At 44.1% G+C, this 20,634-nt stretch overlaps 1 protein-coding gene across 1 annotated transcript in view; it reads right to left on the bottom strand.

Moving 5' to 3' along the window:
- The window catches only part of Jcad (junctional cadherin 5 associated), a 77,886-nt gene that overhangs the window by 39,401 nt on the left and 17,851 nt on the right, over nucleotides 1-20,634 (bottom strand). The window lies entirely within an intron of this gene.

The raw sequence follows: 20,634 nt of genomic DNA, 5'->3' as shown, positions 1-20,634 counted from the left end.
GTTGCCATGGTCATGGTGTCTCTTCACAGCAATAGAAACTCTTACTAAGACAATACCCCAACTTTTTTTTCTCCCAGGCCTTATCTGCAAAAGGTTTTACCTTGTCCCAAAAGCACCATTGGCTGGTAGCCAATTCTTTAACACATGAGCCTTTGGGGCATATTTAAGGTCCAAGCATAACAAGCCACTAGCATTTCAGGATAACAACTTTTGATTTTCCTTTCTTTATTTCTTTCCCATTTTTGTGTGAATGTATATGTATGCATATGTGTGGCCACGTATGTGATGGTGCATGGTCACATGTGTACATGTTTGCATATGGAGACCTGAGTGTGCTGGTTGGTTTTTGTCAACTTGACACAAACTTGGACAAATCTGGGAAGAGTAACCTCAATTTAGAAAAATGCTTCCATCAGATTGCCTATAGGCAAGTCTGTAGGGCATTTTATTGATTAATGATTGATGTGGGAGGGCCCAGCCCACCACAAGTGGTGCCATGCCTGGACAGGTGGCCCTGGTAGTTTAAGAAAACAAGCTGGGCAAGCCAGCAAGCATCACTCCGCCATGGCCTCTCCTTAGTTCCTGCCTGCAGTGTCCTGCCTTGAGTCACGGCTCTGGCTTCCCTCCGTGGTTAACGCATATGCCCCAATGAGCGCCTTCTACCCAAGTTGCTTTGGGTTGTGATTTTATTACCGCAATTGACTGAGGTTGAAGTTGGAAGTCATTCCTGATGACTCATCCATCTTATTTGTTGAAGCAGGAGTCTCTCGATCGAACCCCGAGCTTACCTTTTAGCTAGTTTTACTAGCCGGCTTGCTCTGGGCAGTCCCTGTCTGGGTTGTCAGAATTACAAGTGAGCTGCCATGCCCACTGGACTCTTCTGTGCATTTCTGGAGAGCTACACTCCAGTCCTTGGGCTTTTCTTGGAAGCATTTTAACCTAGTCCGGATTTTCTTAATTGTCATAAATGCTTGACTCAGCTGTTAACATCTGGGTTCCCCGAAGAAAGGAAAGTACTTTAAATCCTCTGTGCTTGTGTTTGGGTCTGTATCTTTTTGGCAGCCATTAGTCATAGATCAAACCAAAAGCACAAAGTCGGTTACATCTGCCTGTGGTTGACCAGTACCCAAACTCTGAGACACGTCTTGTTCTGACCTGCACACCCTTCCTGGCCAAGGATTTCCCTGCAGTAAATCAAGCTAGTCAGGTGTCAGACAGCTCAGGGTAACTAAGTCAGTTGCAAATCTCTCTGAAATGGAGCTGACTAGCCATCAGGGAGTCATGCCCTGCCTGGCTAGGCCTCTTAGGAGGAAGCCCCAATAAAAGTGGATGATGAGGTCATCCTCCAGAACTCTACCTTCTAACTGATCCAGAGTTTCCCCCATGACCCTGCATGACTCACTCTGCCTGTCACCTGAATCCTTTCTTTCTGTGACATTAACATCTTGGTATCAACATCACTCACCTTCATAATACACGACCCGGGGCTGAAAGTATAAGAACACATGATTGCTATGTGAGGCCCTGGATTCAATCTCCAGTATAAAACCAGGGAAAAACAACCAAAATAAGCAGGTAAATAAAAAAAAAAAAACAATAACAAACATTTTTAAGGTACTACCTAGCCACCAACCAGGTTACTTAAGCAAAAGCCCCAAGTAACCAGCACTTTCAGAAATGTTTAGATTTTGACTTCTTTGTCCACTCGCTTTAAATCTTTGGCAGTGGTGGCAGAGGCTGGTGAGGAGCTAGAGAGATAGCTCAGTGGTTACACACATCTACTGCTCTTTCAGAGGACCCAAGTTCAATTCCCAGCACACACATCAAAGGGCTCACAACCACCTGTACCTCCAGCTCTCAGGGCAGTTGCACCCCTGGACTCTGGGAACCTGCAGTCATGTGCATGTACCCACACACAGACATATGCACATAATTTAAAGTAAAAATAAATTTAAGCAAATCTGTGGGGTTGTGTTCTGCTTTAAGCCAGTCAAATGTCTTCTTCTTAGCTTTTTGTGAGCCCAGGTGCTCTGTATATCAACAGACCACATGCCAGTGTTCTGTTTAATATAACAACAACAAATCACATTCTCTAAAGAAAATACTGCATGAATAAGAGATGATTAGCAGTTTGTAGAAAGGTAGCTGATTTGTATGGAATATGACTGGGCAAGAGTGATAGATTAAATGAAAAGGTACTCTCACTGTTGGATTAAAAGTAAGTCTTTTCTTGCTGAAACCGTATCTTTGAGTTCCTGCTAGCTGTGGCAATGTATCCTTTGCTATGTGCCCCTCCCTCTTCCTGACCACTGGCTGCATTCTTCCCAATCAGCAACTGATAAGCTCCTACTGGGTGCCTCCTCTCTGCACTCAGCCTTCATCTTGACAGAGATACCTGTAGCAACTTCCTGAAAGGATGCTTTGAGAGCAAGTCCCAGGTCAGCGAGAGCTGCCAGCACTTCTTGTTTTACCCTGACCGATGTGTGCATTCATTCTTTGGTCTATGAAGTTTTAGAGCCTTCCCTAAAGTTTTTGATGCCTGGAATGTGAATTAGGACTTTTGCTGAAACCACCAAATACCTAGAGTTTACCATAACTAATGAGCCACAGATGTGGTGTTAAACCCGGTGCCACCTCTCTTCCCTCGCTAGGCACCAGACTGTGAAGCCATCATAGGATGTGACCTTGGACGCAGCACAGGCAAACAGATACCTTTTCTGTGGCTAGTCCCGCTTTATTTAGTCAGTGGGCTCATCTAAATTTGAGGTTATCATAAATTTTATATTTTAAAGACTTATCTATTATTTAAAAAAAAACATGTGTGTTGGAGGTCTAAGTGGGATAGTTGAGGGTTCCAGAAGCCTTTGGGTTTTATATTTTAAAGGTTTACTTGAAGTATAATGAATTTCCTAGTTACTAATTCTTGCAGCTACCGTACAGCCTTGGGTTCCCTTTCCAGCAACAACAATAATAGTAGCAAAAAATAAAAACCAGATTCATTTTCCTTCCCTGAAAGTTTTTAATTTACATTTATTTGTTTACTGTGGATGTGGGTATTGATGTATGTGCCGTGGCACATACAAGTAGGTGAGAGGACAAGCTGGGGAAGTCAGTTCTTCCTTCCACCATATGGGTCCCCGGGATCAAATCAAGTTTTCAAGGCTGTGCAGCAAGTACCTTTACCTGCTGAGCCATTTTGCTGATCCAAAACAGGTCAGCTCTTACATGTAACTTTAGACACTAAAATAAACACAACAAAAGGAACCCCACAAACACTAACTTGACTGCTTTGTGAAAACAAAATCTCCTCTTTTCTTTAAAGACAGATAACCTGCCACTGGTATTAAAAGTGCCCACCTTATGCAGTGTTTAAAAAAAATATCACGAAACATCTTTAACCTGGCAGTTAATGACCACTGCTCCTCAATAAGACTTAAGCATTTAGCCTTCCCATTTTTCAGTAATGTGCTCCATCTGTGTCCCTGCCACCACAGACACTTTTGCTGTAAGATTTGACACAAGCACGTGAGCCCTGCAAATGTTCTCCAAAGCACAAGACCTCCCTTGCTGTCTGGCCTGAGCATCCTAAGGACATCCTGACTTTGCATGGTAAGCCGCTGAAAAAGGTCCTGGGAAGGGCTCACGAGGCCCCACCCCTAACTGAGGAGCCCTTGGCAGATGGTGGCTGCTGGGGAAGAGAAGTGGTTTTTCTTGAGTGGGTCAGACATTGTAAGTTGTCTGTGAAGTAGCAGACAACCTACATCCATGCTCATGCCAGTAGCCACAGTTAAGCTCAGTCGGTTACTTGGGGTGAAGGCAAGAAAGTAGAGTAGTTTACTAGGGAGAAGAAGGAGTTTAGAGGGAGTGGGAGGTAGATAAGAGGTGTCAATGCGGGGAATATGATCTGTTTATTTAAATATATGAAAATATCAACAAATAATGTTTAAAAGAAAAAGAGAGAGTCTGGCAGTGCCATAGTCAAACTACTAAAAAAATGGGTCAGTAAATGTAGGGATTATTTGACAAAAGTAATAGTGGTGACTAGCCTGGTACTAAAGGCTTACAAATCTATATTTTAAAATGAATTCTAGAATTCTGATATACACGTAACTCACAGTTTGTGCCCTCAGCAGTTGCTCCTCAACCCCTGTGCCCAGCAAGGTGCTTCCATTTTCCCTGTTGTCAGACACCTCCGGTGACATCCCCTGCAGGAGAAGCATGCAGACTCCGGAGCCAGACATTTTGCTTTGGGTTGCAATGCTGGCATTTACTGTTGGTCTTTAGATAAATCAATTTAAATGTTTGAGCCTCATTTTCCCTATGCAACAACAAACCACAGACATACACAGAGTCCCTCAGTACCGAGCCAATATGCCCTAAGTGTGGCCATCTTTATGTAGCATCTTCCCAGGGCTTAGGACAAAGAGCCAGAACAGTGGAGCTTCTGACATGTCACAGCACAGTGCTGGAGGAAGAGAACTGCCGCTCTCCAGTGACTAAATGACACTTCTCAATGCTATTCTCTCATCTATAGGGAACCATGGGAAGAACAGACTTTACTGTCTCTTCCCCCCTTCTCTCTAGCTCGATAAGGAATTGAACCCAAGACTTCATCCATGCCTGGTAATGTTTTACCCTAAAACTACATCCCCAAACCTTCTTGTATCTCTTTATAGACTGCTAGGAAACATCATCTTCTTTATGAGGAAAAGGCCTTGGCATGTAGAAGAGGAAGGGTTGGGGTTTTCTGACCTCTGAACTGTCCCTTGGTAATGCAGAGTTGATGCCATGGCTGCCAGGAAGAAACCCTTCTGTGTGAACTCCTCACGGGCTCAATTACCAGGTACCTCCATTCATCAGATTTTTATCCATAGCTGTGCTCTGAGCCCACACTTGGAGCCTACATCCATTATGTACAAAAATCCCCATATGAAGTAAAGCCAACACTTCGTGGGAAAAACCATACACCAAATACAAGTTGGTGTCATCCTGTGTGGATCACGCTGTCAGTTTAGAGAGCAGCTCAGGAAGAACTTGGCATGGAAGGAAGAAGAAGGCATTGGAAATGGGAGTGTTTGGCTGTGTTTGGTGAGGATCCGTGAGTGAGAAGGAAGTCCCTCGGAAGAAGCAAACAGGCGCACAGGTGCTGCCACACCGCGAGCCTGATGTTCCTCCAGCTGTGGTTGCAGCAGTCCCAATACAGCGCAACACTTTCCTCCAAACTCTGTCACCGCCTTTAGTCTCTTAACTAGGATGACAGTGGAGTTAGCCTGATGCTTCCCGAGCATGCGCGGTGCCTGATGCTTCCTGGGCATGCGCTTTTCCACTTCTAACTTACAAATATGGTTCAACAGGGACTCTTTGAACATCCGGTAGAAGCGAGAATTTGGATCTCTCAGGCCGGGCCCGTGCATTGAAGAGTGGAGAGATAGACGCTTGAGGAGGTGGGGCTCCCTGAAGAGTACAGAGGGGCCCCTGCCCTGTCTCTGTCCTTTCTTTTTAGCCCTGGCTTATTAGATGAGCATTCTACTCTGCCACTGTTTCCCACCAAATGTGCCATCTCACCATAGATCCAAAAACAAGAGGAAAAAAGAATGATGGACCAGAGTCTGACAAACCATGAGCCAGGTGTGGTGGTACAGTACTTCAATCCCAGCACTCAGAGGTAGAGCAGTACCTGTGAGTTTGAGCCAGCCTGGTCTATATAGTGAGTTCCAGGTGCTCCCCCATGGCGTCTTGTTTGGTGTATTGCCACAGCTCGTGTTAGTAATTCATTCCTGTTTAGGGCTAAATAATATGTCGGCCTATCCATCCACTTGTCCGTTGGTAGCCACAGTCTCTCTGCCCGTGTTGGTGGGTATTGTGACTGGCACTCCCGTTTGCATTGTGTTTTATGTCGATTATATAAGCACCATGTTTGCTCTGAGCAAGTGTCTGTTTAAAGGTGCCGCCTGCAATTCCTTTCAGTGTATACCGGCAGAGGAACTGCTGGATCATATGGTAATTCTATGTCTAACTTTCTGAAGCAGCTGCACCCTTTACAGCCCCATCAGCCCTGGAGGGTTCCAGTCGCCCACATTCCTGCCAGCGCTGTTGTCTCATATTCTGTCCTTTAAACAGCCAATGGGATGGGTGGGAAGGAGAGCTAGGTGGGGTTTAATTTTCATCGCCATACTTTTTATGATTGAATCATTAAGGATAAGGCTGCATTTTCCTCAGCTCCTGGGAGCTCCCCTGGCACAAGGTGTGGGTGCAGCCCATTTCCTGACAAGTCTCGGGGCTGCAGTGCTGCGATGTCAACTTGTAACCATCATGCCCAGAACCACACAAAGAGGGAGTGGGACAGAAGCAAGGTAGACACTTAATCGAGAGGGCACCCTGCCCTCAATTACAAGACAGGATGAAGGGGTACCCTCCTTTTTAAATATAGCAGCTTCAGAAAGTTGTCCCAGTGCAGACGGGCAATTCTCCCATCAAGCCTGTGGAGGTAGCAGAGGCAGACAATCTCATGACTGTCTGAACGGAGGGACAAAAGCGCCCACTTAGGCCATGAGCCTTTTGAAGAAGCAGCTGATTGCTCTGAGCTGACAGCAAGATCAGTAAATTACACCTAGGGTACTAGAAAGAGATGGATCTGGAGGCATCAATCACATGAGCCCTTCCTGTAATGACTGGCCCATGGCAACAGGCCTCCTTTATGCTTTGACATAGAAAGGCCATGGAGCAGACTGCATTTCTCTTTAGAATGAACTATAATGGAGCTGTTGCCGCCATCACTCCTCGATGATGCTCCAGAGGAGGGTACCTCTGATTCTCGGGCTGATACTGGCAGCCTTCAGGAGGGAAAGGTCGCAGCCCATGCTCTTAAGTACTTCCCTAAAAGATGCCTGGATGCCTCGTGCCTGTGCATGCGTGCTCCTGAAACTGTGAGATTTATTTGATGCCATGGAGGTAGAGGAAGAAAATCAATAGAGGCAAAGGTTCCTCAAAGCTGGCTTGAGGTTTCACGTCTTATACAAACTCAGACCAACAGCAATGAAACTGTGCTTTACCTGTTGTGTTGGCCCAGGTTCCAGATCTACCTTGTCAGTGGGTCAGGAAGAGTGATATTTACAAAGACCACAAAGGTAAAATCCAACTTTGAGTCACAGAGAGGACAATATCACCTTTGAAAGCCCACCACTAGAAACTAGGATTGGGTGTGGTGGAACACACCACAGATAGATAGATAGATAGATAGATAGATAGATAGATAGATGAATAGATAGAGATGGATAGATATAGATAGATGGATAGATAGATAGATAGATAGATGATAGATGGATAGATAGATAAATAGATACATAGAGGCTTTTTTAAAAAAGCTTATTCTTAATGACCCACTTCCATCAGCCAGCTCCTATCTCCTAAATGTTCCACAGCCCTCAAAGTAACACCGCAAGTTGAAGACAGCATTAAAATACTAGCCCAAGCAGGATAATTCACATCCAAACCATCATGGTCTCTAACAAGAGCTAAAATACAGATGGTCTGCTTAATTGCCATCATTTTTGTCTTCACCAAACTTCCCCGAGAACTTCTTCCAGGCTGTTGCTCACCGATACAAACAGTACTTCAAAATCTGAGAGACAGCATCTTCGCAGACGAGAATTCTGAAGGAGCAAAAACTGACTTTTCCTCCCGTTCAGTAAGTGTTGGAGCAAACCACTAGGCAGCGTCAGGATTCATTCTGTCTTGCCTTGATCTAGGAATCAGTCGCTCAGTTCCGAGAACTCCTTGAGGAGCCCCTTTACGCCTTTGTTTTCTGCCAAGAGTTTTATGAAGATGTCCTTTCTCATTCTTGCTCTCTCTTTGGGGCTATTTAAAAAGTTAAATAACCAATGAACTGTGATGGTGTCAGATTTGAACTCAATTGTTTTCATTACCTATTCTCATAAGCTGTAGAAACATTTTTAAATTTTAGGAAGTGGGGCAGACATGAAATCCAGTGTGGTCTGGCTTTCATAAGTCCATGGAAACAGAAGCCCATCACAACCATCCATCATAGACGTGATCCTTAGTCTGCCCAGCTGCCCTCTTCTCTTTCATGTTATGTTTCATGTGACCCAAGGACACCACTTCTGAGACTTCCAGCTTTGAGGCAAACTCAGCCCTCATTTTCCTGCTGTCTCCTCTTCTCACAGCCAGAAAAGGCTAAATCTGGTGTCTACATCCTTCCAACCGCCTCTTCCTACACATCCCTGCAACTTTGGCAATACTTTCCCATCTGGAAGTTGCTCTTCATTCCTCCTAACTTGATCTTATAATTCCTGCAGTGCTGAGTCTGTCTGATGGAAATCTTGTTCTGAACCACCCGCTGCTCAGCAAATTAACAGAGAGACTTTGTCCATCCACGTTTCCAGCTCCCAAGAGTCCTGGAGTGAAGTTCTTGACCCAAGGCCGCACAGATGATCAGCCCCTCCCTTCTCAGAGGACAGCCCACCTCTCTGTAGTCATTCAGACTCTTCCTCTCTGCACCACTCTGCTGGACTCCCTCCAATTGTCTAGCATGAGGTCCCAGCATGCTCTCCTCCGGCTGGCTGCCCAGCCATGGAAGCACCAGAAACTCTTTGCCCTTGGTGCCTGATGCTCCACTGGCTTCCCAAGTGCCGTTTCATGTGATACAAGGAGTCTTCCAAGTCTTGCTCTCGGCTCAGGAAAAGAGGAGAACAGGTTCTTTCTAGCAGAGCAGCCCCATGTCAAATCCCTGGAGAACGATGGGCCACCAGTCGATCAGAGGTTTCTTACTGCTGCGCACCCTGGCTTCCCCTGGTGAAGGTAGCTGCACTCCTACACTCTGAGGTCAAGCTTAATTTGAGGGCATCAGTGTCACTCAGGAGTAATAAACCATTACGGGAACCACATGAGCCCATACTATGACTAGGTGAGCTGGAGAACAAAGAGCAAAGAAACTCAACAAAAGGCAGCTAGTTTTTGATATATTCTATATAGTAAGCAGGCAAGATGTCTATAAATGGCAAAACTGATTTAAGTTACCTTGGTTGAATATTTAATTGGATCACCAAACTGAAGGAGTTGAAGAGACAAGCCAGGTAAACAAAGGCACAGAGCTAGTGGAGGCCAAGATTCAAGTACCCCAAGACTTCCCCTGAAGACTCTGTGTCCATCTGGAGCACAGTGGCTTCCACATGGAGTGGGCACACATTCAGAAGCTATGATCATGTGATCACCCCAGCATTGCCTATGGCTCTGCGGCAGTAAGGCAATCTTCTGTTTACAGAGGCGGTAACTGTGTGCCTAGCTGCAGGGTCAGTGTGTATAGGAATTGCTTCTTTTGCTGAAATTTAAACTTAGCTACAGTCTTAAATATTATCTCTTTGTGTTTAACTGTAATTGTCCTTTTACCTTTTTTTCTTGGAAACGAGTAATTATGAATACATATTTATGTATCTCACATATAATAGAAGTGATAGAAACCTTAACAAGTACCCTGGAAACAGATGGTAGTTTTAGAACAAAACAGATCCATTAGTTGTCAAATCCAGTTTTCCGTAGGATGAAAAATAGAGTGGGTTCTCAGGTGGCGCTAAGAAAAGCTTCCACTTATTCTAATACCTTAGAGTACAGGTACTCCTGTTTTAAAAAAATGGCATGGAGGCCTATGATGGCTCACAATTAATGACTGTCACAAACTACAAAAAATAGAAAAGAAAAGAAAATGTTTATCTGATCAAATCATGTGAAACTTAATTCAAACAACGTATTTCAAAGTGGTATACTTGACTTGGGACCAAATGACACAAGTTTCCAGATAAGTATAGTTTTCCTGTCTCCGTTCACAAAAGGGAGGCTGAGCTCTCATTTTATTAGAGTCTTTTTGTGATGAGAGAAGCTTTTATCATCTCTACAGATAAAGGAAATGGGTTTTCCAAGGCCAGACAACTGTTTCAACTAAGAGCAGGAACTGGGAGTCAAGTCCCTGATCCGCTTCCTTTCTCACCTCCACCGACGCTGAGCAGCCGTATCCCAGCAGGCTGCATGCACCGAGACTGCCATCAGAGTGGCTGTGCACGCATGCTCATGTAGCCCTGCTTAATACGTCCATTAACAACCTTACATGTGTGTGTGTGCATGCGTGTGTGCACGTTAGAGGTTGATGTAATATGTACTCTTCCTTCATCTAGTCTCTGATGTTGACCTCTGGCTTCCTCATGTACAATAACACGTGTGCATGCACTCACACACACCTATAGTGTTTATACACATATACACCACTCTCAAGGAAGAGGAAACGTAAACACAGAACAGCCATGAATCATACCAGGAGAAACAGCTAGGACCAGAACCAGCTTTCTACCAGACTCTTCATGTGATTTGAGCCTTTCCTCCCTCGAGGCTGGTGGACAAGTTGGTGTGATTGACAAAAGGAGCACTCCTCAGAGCAGGAACCAGTGTCTGCTCCTGAGCTTGGAGTGAACTGCACTGCATGGCCCAACTGAAAGCTTGGGTCTGTCTGTTTGTGGATGTGTCCAGGATATTAGTGGGCCCAGAATGAAGCTCTGTCTGTCTGGAGTATACCAATATCCTTAACTTGAGGTTTCAATGGTGCATTTTACTTGTCAGATCTGTGTCCCTGGTCTTGTGATGTCCTATGTGAAAATCCAACTACAATGTAGAAGTCGCTTTGTTCCAATTGATTGCTTTTGTAAACAGGGAATCTTCTGTCTCTTGTACGCTGCGTGAAGCAATTGTGAGGTCATGAGAATACTCGCATGACCCTGATAGACAAACTGGATGAACCTGAGAATCAGTGTTATGGGTGAGTTATACATTTTCATCTCTCTGTTTTCAAGTCGCACAGCAGATTCCTGCTGTCAAAATAACAGTGGGATAAGGGTAGCACAATGGCTCTCAGGTTTTTTAAAGTGGGGCTGGGATGGCCATGTTTCAGATAGAATTTGATTGTGTCCCCCCAGTCTTCATATATTGACATCAAATCTCCATTGTGAGACATTAAGAGCGTGAAAACATAATCCGGCTGTGGTGTTCAGAGGTGAGACCTCTGGAAATTGGCTGGGGTTAGATAAGGTCATTAGGATAGGTCCCTCATGATTAAATCATATTGGCTTTATAAGAAGACATATACATACACAGGCAAAGATCTCTGCCATGAAATGCTGCTTTGGGACTCTGCCAGCAAGGATACCAGCACCAGATGAGAGCATTTGAAATTCTGGAATGCTGAGTTATGTGAACCTCTTCTCTATATAAAGTTTGCTTGTCTCAGGTACTTCATGACAGCAATGGAAAGCTGACTAATGGAGCCTTGGGGAGGGTCCTAGCTCTTCCCATGAAGAACAGCATACTGCAGTGGAGAAATGTCTCAGACTTCTCTCCACTCCTTCTATTTTTGGCAAGGGGGCCAGTGGCACCTGATTGACAAGTCTGAAACAAAGAGCTAAACATACTCAGCCAGCATCGTCCTGTTCTCTTTCTTTGAACACGTTCTTGGCCAATTCTCCAGAACCATGCAGCATTTCTCTTGTTGTTGGCTAGGAAAACCTATCTAATTGAGGAGTAGGATGGTTAGCATTAATTGCCAAATTGACAGACTCTAGAATCACCCGGGAGAAGGGTATCTAGCACACCTGTGGGGGATTACCTAGATTAAGCTATCCTCTGAGAATGTCTTGAAGAATTATCTTCATTATGTTCATTGACTAGGAAAACATATCTCAATTGTCAGCAGGGCTATTCCTGGGTTATGTAAAGTGGAGAAAGTGAGCCAGGCACCTGCAGGCTTTCGTGGCCTCTGCTTCTTGCCTTTCATGCCAGGTGATCAGCTCCCTCAGGCTCCTGCTTCTGTGACTGCCCTGCCACAGTAGACTACAACCTGGAACCATAAGCCAGACAAGCCCTTTCTCCCTGTTGCCAGGGTACCTAACAGAGCAACAGAAAAAAAGACACACAGACAAGAAATAAGCATATTGGTTTTTTGTTTGCTTTTGTTTTTTCTGAGACAGGGTCTCAACTATGTATCTCTGACTGACCCGAGACTCTCTGTGTAGACCAGGCTGGCCTTGAACTCACAGACATCTGCCTGCCTCTGCCTCCCGAGTGCTGGGATTAAAGTGTATAGCACCCTACCTTCCTCAAAGCCCACTTTTTAAAGTAGACTTAAATGTCATTCTCCATTTCATTATACTGGTGGCTGCAAAAGCATTTCTAATTTAGGAACACAGTAACAGAAACCCTGGCACTTGGCATCATTCTATCAGGAATACAATTTCTTTACTCATTTTTTTTCTGAATGTGAGAAAGGAAAAATAGGGGTAGGGAGGTTGGAGGGATTATTTATTCATCCACAGTGGAAAAGGATCAATTTAGTGCCTGGAACATTTTCCAGATTTTACTTAAAGTTGATGAAGGTTAAGAATGGTTCTAATGAAAATAGTCAAAGTAACCTGGGTACAAAATTATACATAGAACGGCTATTTTAGAGTTGATCCCACTTCAGACTCCCAAAGAGATCGTTAGTGTTCAAACAGTAAACCTGGCAGCCATGCTCACCTCCAGAAGTTGAAGGAGGAGCCACTATTAGGGCTTCCAGAACACACTAGCCTTCCCAGTCTGCAGGCCTCCTGACTCGCCCCTTAGCAGAGCGAGTCCAGTAGTCAACCAGCCCAGCCTTGGGTTCTAAAAGCTAGTTTCAGAGACAGCAAGATAAAGGCCCTGATTCAATTTCAGCCTCTTTTTCTTTTAAGCATAATAAAATTCAGAAATACAATGCACCAAAGTCAGAACCTGGGTGAAGTCCATTTGTTTTTCAGACATCCATGGGAAGAAGAGAAGACAAGCCTGGAAGATGAGCTTCTGCCCAAGGAGGTCTGCAATGTACGAAGCAGGCTGTCAGTACCAGGGGATTGGAACGCTCAGTCTACATAGGAAATCTGTCAAGCCTTGGCTGGCAGTTCTTGACTCTCTTTTGGGTTCTGTGGTGAACACAATGAATTGGGATGTGTGAGATTTTGAGCACTGGGCTGAGCTGAGGCTGGGATCCCAGGCCAGCTTCCATGTACTTGAAAAAAAATCCCCTTCTGTTTGTATAGCAAGAGGGACAGGGGCCTGGGTGGCCTTTTTCCATCCATGCTGAGTGTGGTATTGTTCCGTCCAACAGTAGGTCTGAACTATGGAGTGGTATTGAAGACTCCCTGCTAGGAAGCAGAGCTCATGGGTGAGCCTCATCCTCCAGCATCCTGGAGTACCTCTTTCCTCCCCACCTGCTCAGGCTGCCCCATTTGGCAGCCATGTTCCCAGTGACTGCTGTGCTCCCATCTGCCGAGTCCCTGCAGAACATCAGGGGAGAGATGTGCTCGGTGGATGCTTCCTCCACCTTTGTTTCTTCTGTTTTTTACTAATGACGCCTAGGGACAGAAATACTGGGAGACCTTTCAGGAAATCCCTTCTGAATACTTGAAAGCATCCAGGTTCACTAGCTGCTGCTTAGGACAGCCAAGGGTCACCATTATTCTCTTAGCCAGTGTTGTCTGATTTATTCAAAGTGGGGAGAACGCACTGCAGATGAGTTAATCACTTGGCATAGAACAGCAGATGCCAGACATCTAGTGAACAGCAAGGCTTTTTTGTATTTTGAGGCTTTTAAAGTGCATGAATGCTCACACACACAGACACACACACACCACTCACACACACACACGCACACACACACACACATAAAAGTTTGCTCTATAAAGTTTATCCACAGCACACAAAGAAACAATTATTTCAAAATGCATTCAAAATGGCTACTTCCTTTTATTTTGACTTTTGTTTATGAAAACAGCCAAAAAGACTGCATTTATAACGTGCTGAATTTTCAGCGAAAATGAGGGAATATGTTCACAGTTCCTTCTCAGCTTAACTGGGGATTATTTAGGTAAGTGTTAATATCTATAGTTTAGGATGAGATATGCTTTTTAAAGCTGCGAAGGCCAGCAGTATAGTGAATGATATTCTGTATAGTCCTTTGTGTCAAAAGCTAGTAGTACCCCAAATGCCCCGGAGTCCATAAAGGTCTCGAACAGTTTCTCCTTACTTTCAGTGTGCTTGGAGAACTTTTTATGGTAGAGTATTTTCAGAATTGATAGAGAGCTGCCTGGGGATGAGTAAGTAGAGGTGATAGGAGAAGGAAATGTATTTCTCCTGCATTTCCTTCTCATCTCCTCCCAAATCCTTTTCCACATTCAGTCAAAGGTCTGAATTCATTCTAGAAACTGAACACTATCAGGCAAGGGAAACACACCTATAGTCCCAATTCTTTGGGAGCCTAAGGCAAGAGGATTGAGAATTTGAGGTAAATCAGGACTACCTAAGACTATCCCCCCAAATAGACAAACAAAACTATCAAAATTCAGTATGGTAAATATAATAAGCCTTTGTGACTGAAGAGATGGGTACAAGTCAGCATCCACATACAAGTTGAGTGTGATTATGCATGCCTATAGCCCCAACATTGGAAAGTGGGAACATCTGGATCCTGGGGGTTTGGTGACCAGCCAGCATAGACAAAGCAGAGGGCTTCAGACTCAATGAGAGACCCTGCTTCAACACTTAAGGGAGAGAATACTAGAGAAAAATATTTAACATATTTCCATGGCCTCCCCATGGCCATGGGTTTATATCCCCACCCCAACATATATTCAAAATAACTACAGCAGCACCCCCCCCCGAGACTCAGTGAGGAAAATGTAAATCTTTGTGATATAGCTATCCCCGCAAGATGGGAGGATAGACTCTTACCAGCTCAAAGTTGACTTCTGCCTTAATGAACGTATTATTGATAAAAATTGGTAGAGGGCAGAGGAGAAAACTGGAGGCAAACCCTATGGCAAGATTAGAGATGTTAGCCTGGTGCAGGTGCCACCATGAAAGACACAGAGCGTGGAGCTGGATCCTGGTTCAGCCAATCTCACGAATCTCTCAGGTCTGTTGACTTATTCAGACCATGGGTGTGCAAGCTTGTCCTCACCTTCCATTCTAACTCTGGAGGAGTAACAATAGGGTGAGTTAGAGATGGGGTGGGGTGGGGGTGGTTTTGGCGAAGAGCTCAGCAATATGATGTCTGACAGTTGTCTGGCATGATTAAAAAATCCTTAAACAGAGCTAAGCGAGGGGACTTCAAAAATAGCTGTGCTTCTGGACAAAATTCTAATAGTATACCGTAGTTTCTGCTTTCGTTTCTCTTTAAAGGAAGCTGCTGTCAAAAGTTGGGCTGAGATTTGGTTAAAGATAGGTGGCAGTGACACATGCAGCTGACGTCAGAGTTGCTCTGAGGGCTGTAGGAGGTCAGAGCGTGGAAAGACGCAAAGACGTGATCACCTGCTTGAATTTCCCCCACGACAGCTATAGTGATATTTTTAACTCTATTCAAGTTGTTAAAAGTCAATTTAATTTGGGGGTGAAATCAAAACGCGAATGCTCTGCCACACACAGGAAACCCCTAGAAGGATAAAGAAGAATAGAGAGGGCACGGAGAAGCTGGTAGGGAATTCAGCCACTCTTCAGTACCCGCAACAGCTCTAGAGTGAGGGTGTGGGTGCCAAAGCAGCCAGCCACTTATTCCTGTGTAGCCAAAGCTTGTGGAGTTCAGTATCAAGACAGCAAAGCTCTGGGAGTGTCTATGGAAGCCAAGGCTGTAAGAATTATATCTGCTCAACCATCAAACCCCAAACTCTGCTGAGAGTAGCCGGCAGGCCAGTGTGGTTCCTGCAACCTAGTCACAGTTGGAAGCAGAACCTTGGCATTTGAAGACTTACCAGTTCAGGCTTTGACTGTCTCTGAACAACCCCTTGTGACATGTCATCACTGAGGCCCAAGCATCGAGATTGTGAGAGCCACGCTTGGGAAGGACAGCGAGTGATTAAGCCTGGCGTTGTGGTGCTGCTTTTCTGCTCAGTCGTCCTTGCTGAGAAATAGGATGCTGTGTGGGGGTAAACACGTTCCCACTGCTATTCATAGATGTCTGTGGCTGGAGACTCAGTTCCCGGAATGGTAATGTTGAAGTCTTGGGACCTTTAAGGGGTAAAGCCTACTGGAGGGATAGGGGCAGTGACTGGGTCATGGACACTTTTGTGATGGGATAGTGCTGGTCTCAGAAGAAGTGAGAATGGGTTAGATTCTTCGCCTGGGTTATGGTAGAACAACATGAGCCTACCCTATGGTGTCTCCCACCCTCTATGATGTAGCTGGCGGTCCTCATCAGAGTGGACCACCCAACCGTAGACTTTCAGACTTCTAAACTGTGAACTAAATAAACCTCTTTTCTGATCAAATAGTCAAACTCTGTTACAGTGATACAAATGGGCTGAGTCCCTAAAGAAAACTTAAGCTAATTTTGGAAGTGAAAAGAATGCAAAATGTTCTCAGCCAGAGGTTTTGCCAGAAAATAGATACTTTACATACTTTTAAAAATAATGTCCTAAGTATAATTATCTGTTGCGGGAGGTCCTCCCACTCCTCCAGCCTATCACCGCTGAGGTACCAGCCCACTGGGGCGTGGTTTCTCTCCCTTTAAAAAAGCGGCCACTTCCCTCTTCTCTCTCTCTTCACTTCCTGCTCCGCCTGCGACTAGACTCCTTTCCTGGTTGCGTAGAGGGCTGTTGCCTGGGACAGTGATCTGTAAGTTTTTTCCCCTTTAAATAAATACCACCCTAATAATCATAACCCCGAATTGGTGTGGCATTGTTTGTGACTTACGCCTTCATTTTGGCGCCCAACTAGGTTTTAGAACCTCTCCTTTCCCCACTCGCAGCCGCGAGTTCGGCTTGGCGGCCCCAAGTTCGGCTTGGCGGCTGCGGGCTTGGCGGGCGCAAGTTCAGCTTGGCGGCCGCGGGCTTGGCGGGCTCTAGTTCGGCTTGGCGGGAGCCCTCCCCTTCCTCAGCCGCCAGCAGCCTTGGACTCCCCACGTGGATTTAAACTCCACAGGCCCTCGTAGTCTCTGGCCGCGTGGTTTGCTCTTTTCTGAGTCATTTTTAAATCTCCCTTGCAAGTACAGCTCTTAAGTGGCACGAACCAGAGCACGTGGTTGCTGAAAGCTGCAACCCCTCAGGGTGACTTGTTCCGTCTCAGGAATTGATTTAATTAGATTTATTTTGTTGAGAAACTTGAATTTTCCAGTTTTTAACATCTACTAAGGCACTGAAACAGGACCATGTTTTCACCGCGACTCTGCAACAGCGCCACCTGCTGGATAATAGGTAATATTGCAGTTTTTGTTTCTAACGCAAATTTTACTGCTTTGTTTTCACTAATACAATGGATTAGTAAATTTATATTTACTAATACAATGAATTACATCATACAAGGTTTATATGATTATGGGGATACCTTAATTTGCTTGTTACTAGCCTTCAGTTTTCTTTTCCATATTCTATCATTAAGGAAGAATATGGCACTCCTAAGAACGATTGAATCTTTACGTACTAATAATGAACAGAAGAATATGGCACTCCTAAGAATGATAGAATCTTTACGAACTAATAATGAACAACTAATTGACAGGATTAAAATTATTGAAAATCAGAGGTTATCTGAACAAGTGGATACTATGACAGACAAAATTGATTCCATATCCAAGGGTATTAGAAAGTTACCTGAAAGGGTTCAGGCTGTTGAATTTGACGTTCAGACTTTATCACAAAGTTTTGATAAGGTAACAGACAGAATGTACCTCCAAGATGGGAATCTACATGATATACAAGAAAAGTTTAAGGAGGACATGTTATCTTTGAAGGAAAAAATTAAAGCTTTGGAATCACAGGTGCAGAATGGGGACCAAAAAATTGATACCTCAGTGAAATCACTGGAAATATATACAGGTCAGGAGATTCAGGATTTAAGAGAGACAATGATAAAAAGATTTGAAAAGATTGGGGAAATTATTGCAGCTGGTGAACAGAGTAAGGAGGCACAAGGACAGGATACAAGGCCTCCACCAGCTATTAGAACTGGCTTACCCAGGGTTCTAGCGACATACCCTATACTTAATTCTGAAAAAGCATCAACTTCTAAAGGCTCAAAGGGAGTCAGAGAAGCTAGATGGACGCCAATAGCAATGAATGATCTGAAAGAAATTAAGCAAGCTGTTGTTAATTTTGGCTTGCACAATGCATATGTAAAGGAAATGATAAGGACTTGGGCTTCTAATGCTAGAGCTACTCCCCATGATTTCCATCAGTTAGTGTCTGCAGTTTTAGATAATGGACCTTCCTTGATGTTTGGAATTTATTTCAGACAAGAATCCAAACATATGGAACAGCAAGGAAGAGCAAAAGGTACTGAGGTTTCCCAAGATCAAATTCTTGGTGCAGGAGAATATGCTGATCCACAGGTCCAAGCTCTTTATGACGATGAAGTACTGTGTCTATGTCACCAAGCAGCTTTAAATGCTTGGAATAGGATACAAGATCCAGCAAAAAGGGTTGAATCATATACCAGAATTAGGCAGGGACAGAGAGAACCCTTTATTGACTTTTTGCAAAGATTAATTAAGGCTCTGGACATAGGGGTAACAGACCCAGAAGCTAGACGAATACTTCTTGAATCTCTAGCTTTTGAGAATGCAAACATAGAATGCAAAAAGATAATTGGGCCTTTAAAGTCTAGATCAGCACCTATGGATGAATGGATTCAGCATACGATGAATGTTGAGACGTTTAGCTATAATGATGAATCTTGGGTAGGAGAAGCGATTTCCAAAGCAATGAGGAGACATCAAACTGCCAGGTGTTTTAATTGTGGTAAATTAGGACATTTGCAAAGGAATTGCAGGCAAAGAATTTCTAGGAATAATATCTCTTCTGGGAATGACAAAAATAGGAGACCTCGGCCTTCAGGTATATGTAGGAGATGCGGTAAAGGCAGGCATTGGTCCAATGAATGTAGGTCAACAACAGACAGACGGGGCAATCCGATATCATCGGGAAACTCCTTGGGGGGCCTCTCGCAGGCCCCCAAGCCAACAGTGGCCCAGTCATTCCCAGTCACAGTGGAGAACGTGCCTCACCAAGAAAATTAAAAGCTCCAATTTCTGCTGTAAAAAGTAATACTGGTCTAAATGAAGAATTACGTGTGGAGGATGAGTCAAAAAACCCAATAGGACAGAGTAAACGTATATTTTGGCAGACTTCTATTAATGATCAAAGACCAAAGCTAAGAGTCTGTATAAATGGCACTTTTATTGAAGGCTTATTAGACACAGGTGCGGATGTAAGTATCATTACCCCAGAATCTTGGCATCCGAATTGGCCTCTTCAAGAGGTAGATGTTCAATTCCTGGGAATTGGAACCCTATCTCGTGTAAAACAAAGCACAAGATGGGTTGAATGCATAGGGCCCGAAGGGCAAATAGGAAGACTAAGGCCATATATAGCCAATATTGCCATAAATTTATGGGGCCGTGACCTGCGACAGCAATGGAATACCCAGATTAACATTCCTGTATTTCCAGGAACTCATAATTCTGGGAAGGATATGATGAGGTATTATGGGAAAAGGTCACCAGCCATTCAGGCTGTACAAGAACATACAGCAAATACCAAACCTTTAGAGGTACCAACGGCCCTACCTTTAAAATGGCTAACTGAGAAGCCAATATGGACCAAACAATGGCCTCTAGCTGAAGATAAACTACAGGCATTGGAACAGCTGGTGCAAGAGCAACTAGATGCTCACCATATTGAAGAATCAACCAGCCCTTGGAATTCTCCTGTGTTTGTTGTAAAAAAGAAATCTGGTAAATGGAGAATGGTGACAGATCTAAGAGCTGTCAACAAAGTAATTCAACCTATGGGCCCACTACAATCTGGAATTCCTTTGCCTTCTCTGTTACCAAAAGGATGGCCTCTTATAGTTATTGATTTGAAAGATTGTTTTTTCACTATACCGTTACAAGAAAAGGATAGAGAAAAATTTGCCTTCACAGTGCCTACTTATAATAATTCTCAGCCTAATAGGAGATATCAGTGGACTGTCCTCCCACAGGGTATGCTCAATAGTCCTACACTGTGCCAATATTTTGTAAGTAAGCCATTGGAAATAATTCGTAAACAATTCCCCAAGTCCATCATTTATCATTACATGGATGACATCTTATTATCTGATTCAAATAAAGATACTTTAGAAAGGATGTTTGAAGAAGTAAAGAAAGTCTTGCCTAGGTGGGGATTACAAATTGCCCCTGAAAAGATTCAAAGAGGAAATTCTATTAATTACCTAGGTTACAGAATAGGGTTAGAGAAAATTAAAACGCAAAAGGCACAAATTAGGAGAGACCGGTTAAAGACTCTTAATGACTTCCAAAGATTGTTAGGAGACATTTCCAGTCTACGACCAGCTGTTGGGATAACACCTGATCTAATAGTTCATTTAAACAAAACCTTAGATGGTGATAAAGATTTGAATAGTCCAAGAGAACTGACAGCTGAAGCAGAAAAGGAACTGACAATGATTGAGGAAAAATTACAGGAGGCACATGTGGATAGGGTGAACCCAAATCTTAGCTGCATCCTAGTCATATTGCCTTCCAGAATTTCTCCTACAGGGATTCTAATGCAGAGGGAAGATATTATTTTAGAG

This window comes from Microtus oregoni, unplaced genomic scaffold (assembly GCF_018167655.1).
Source record: "Microtus oregoni isolate MIOR12 unplaced genomic scaffold, Mior012 000070F_ref0000104, whole genome shotgun sequence".
In the NCBI taxonomy this organism is placed as follows: domain Eukaryota; kingdom Metazoa; phylum Chordata; class Mammalia; order Rodentia; family Cricetidae; genus Microtus; species Microtus oregoni.
This window is presented reverse-complemented; position numbering and strand designations above follow the sequence as displayed.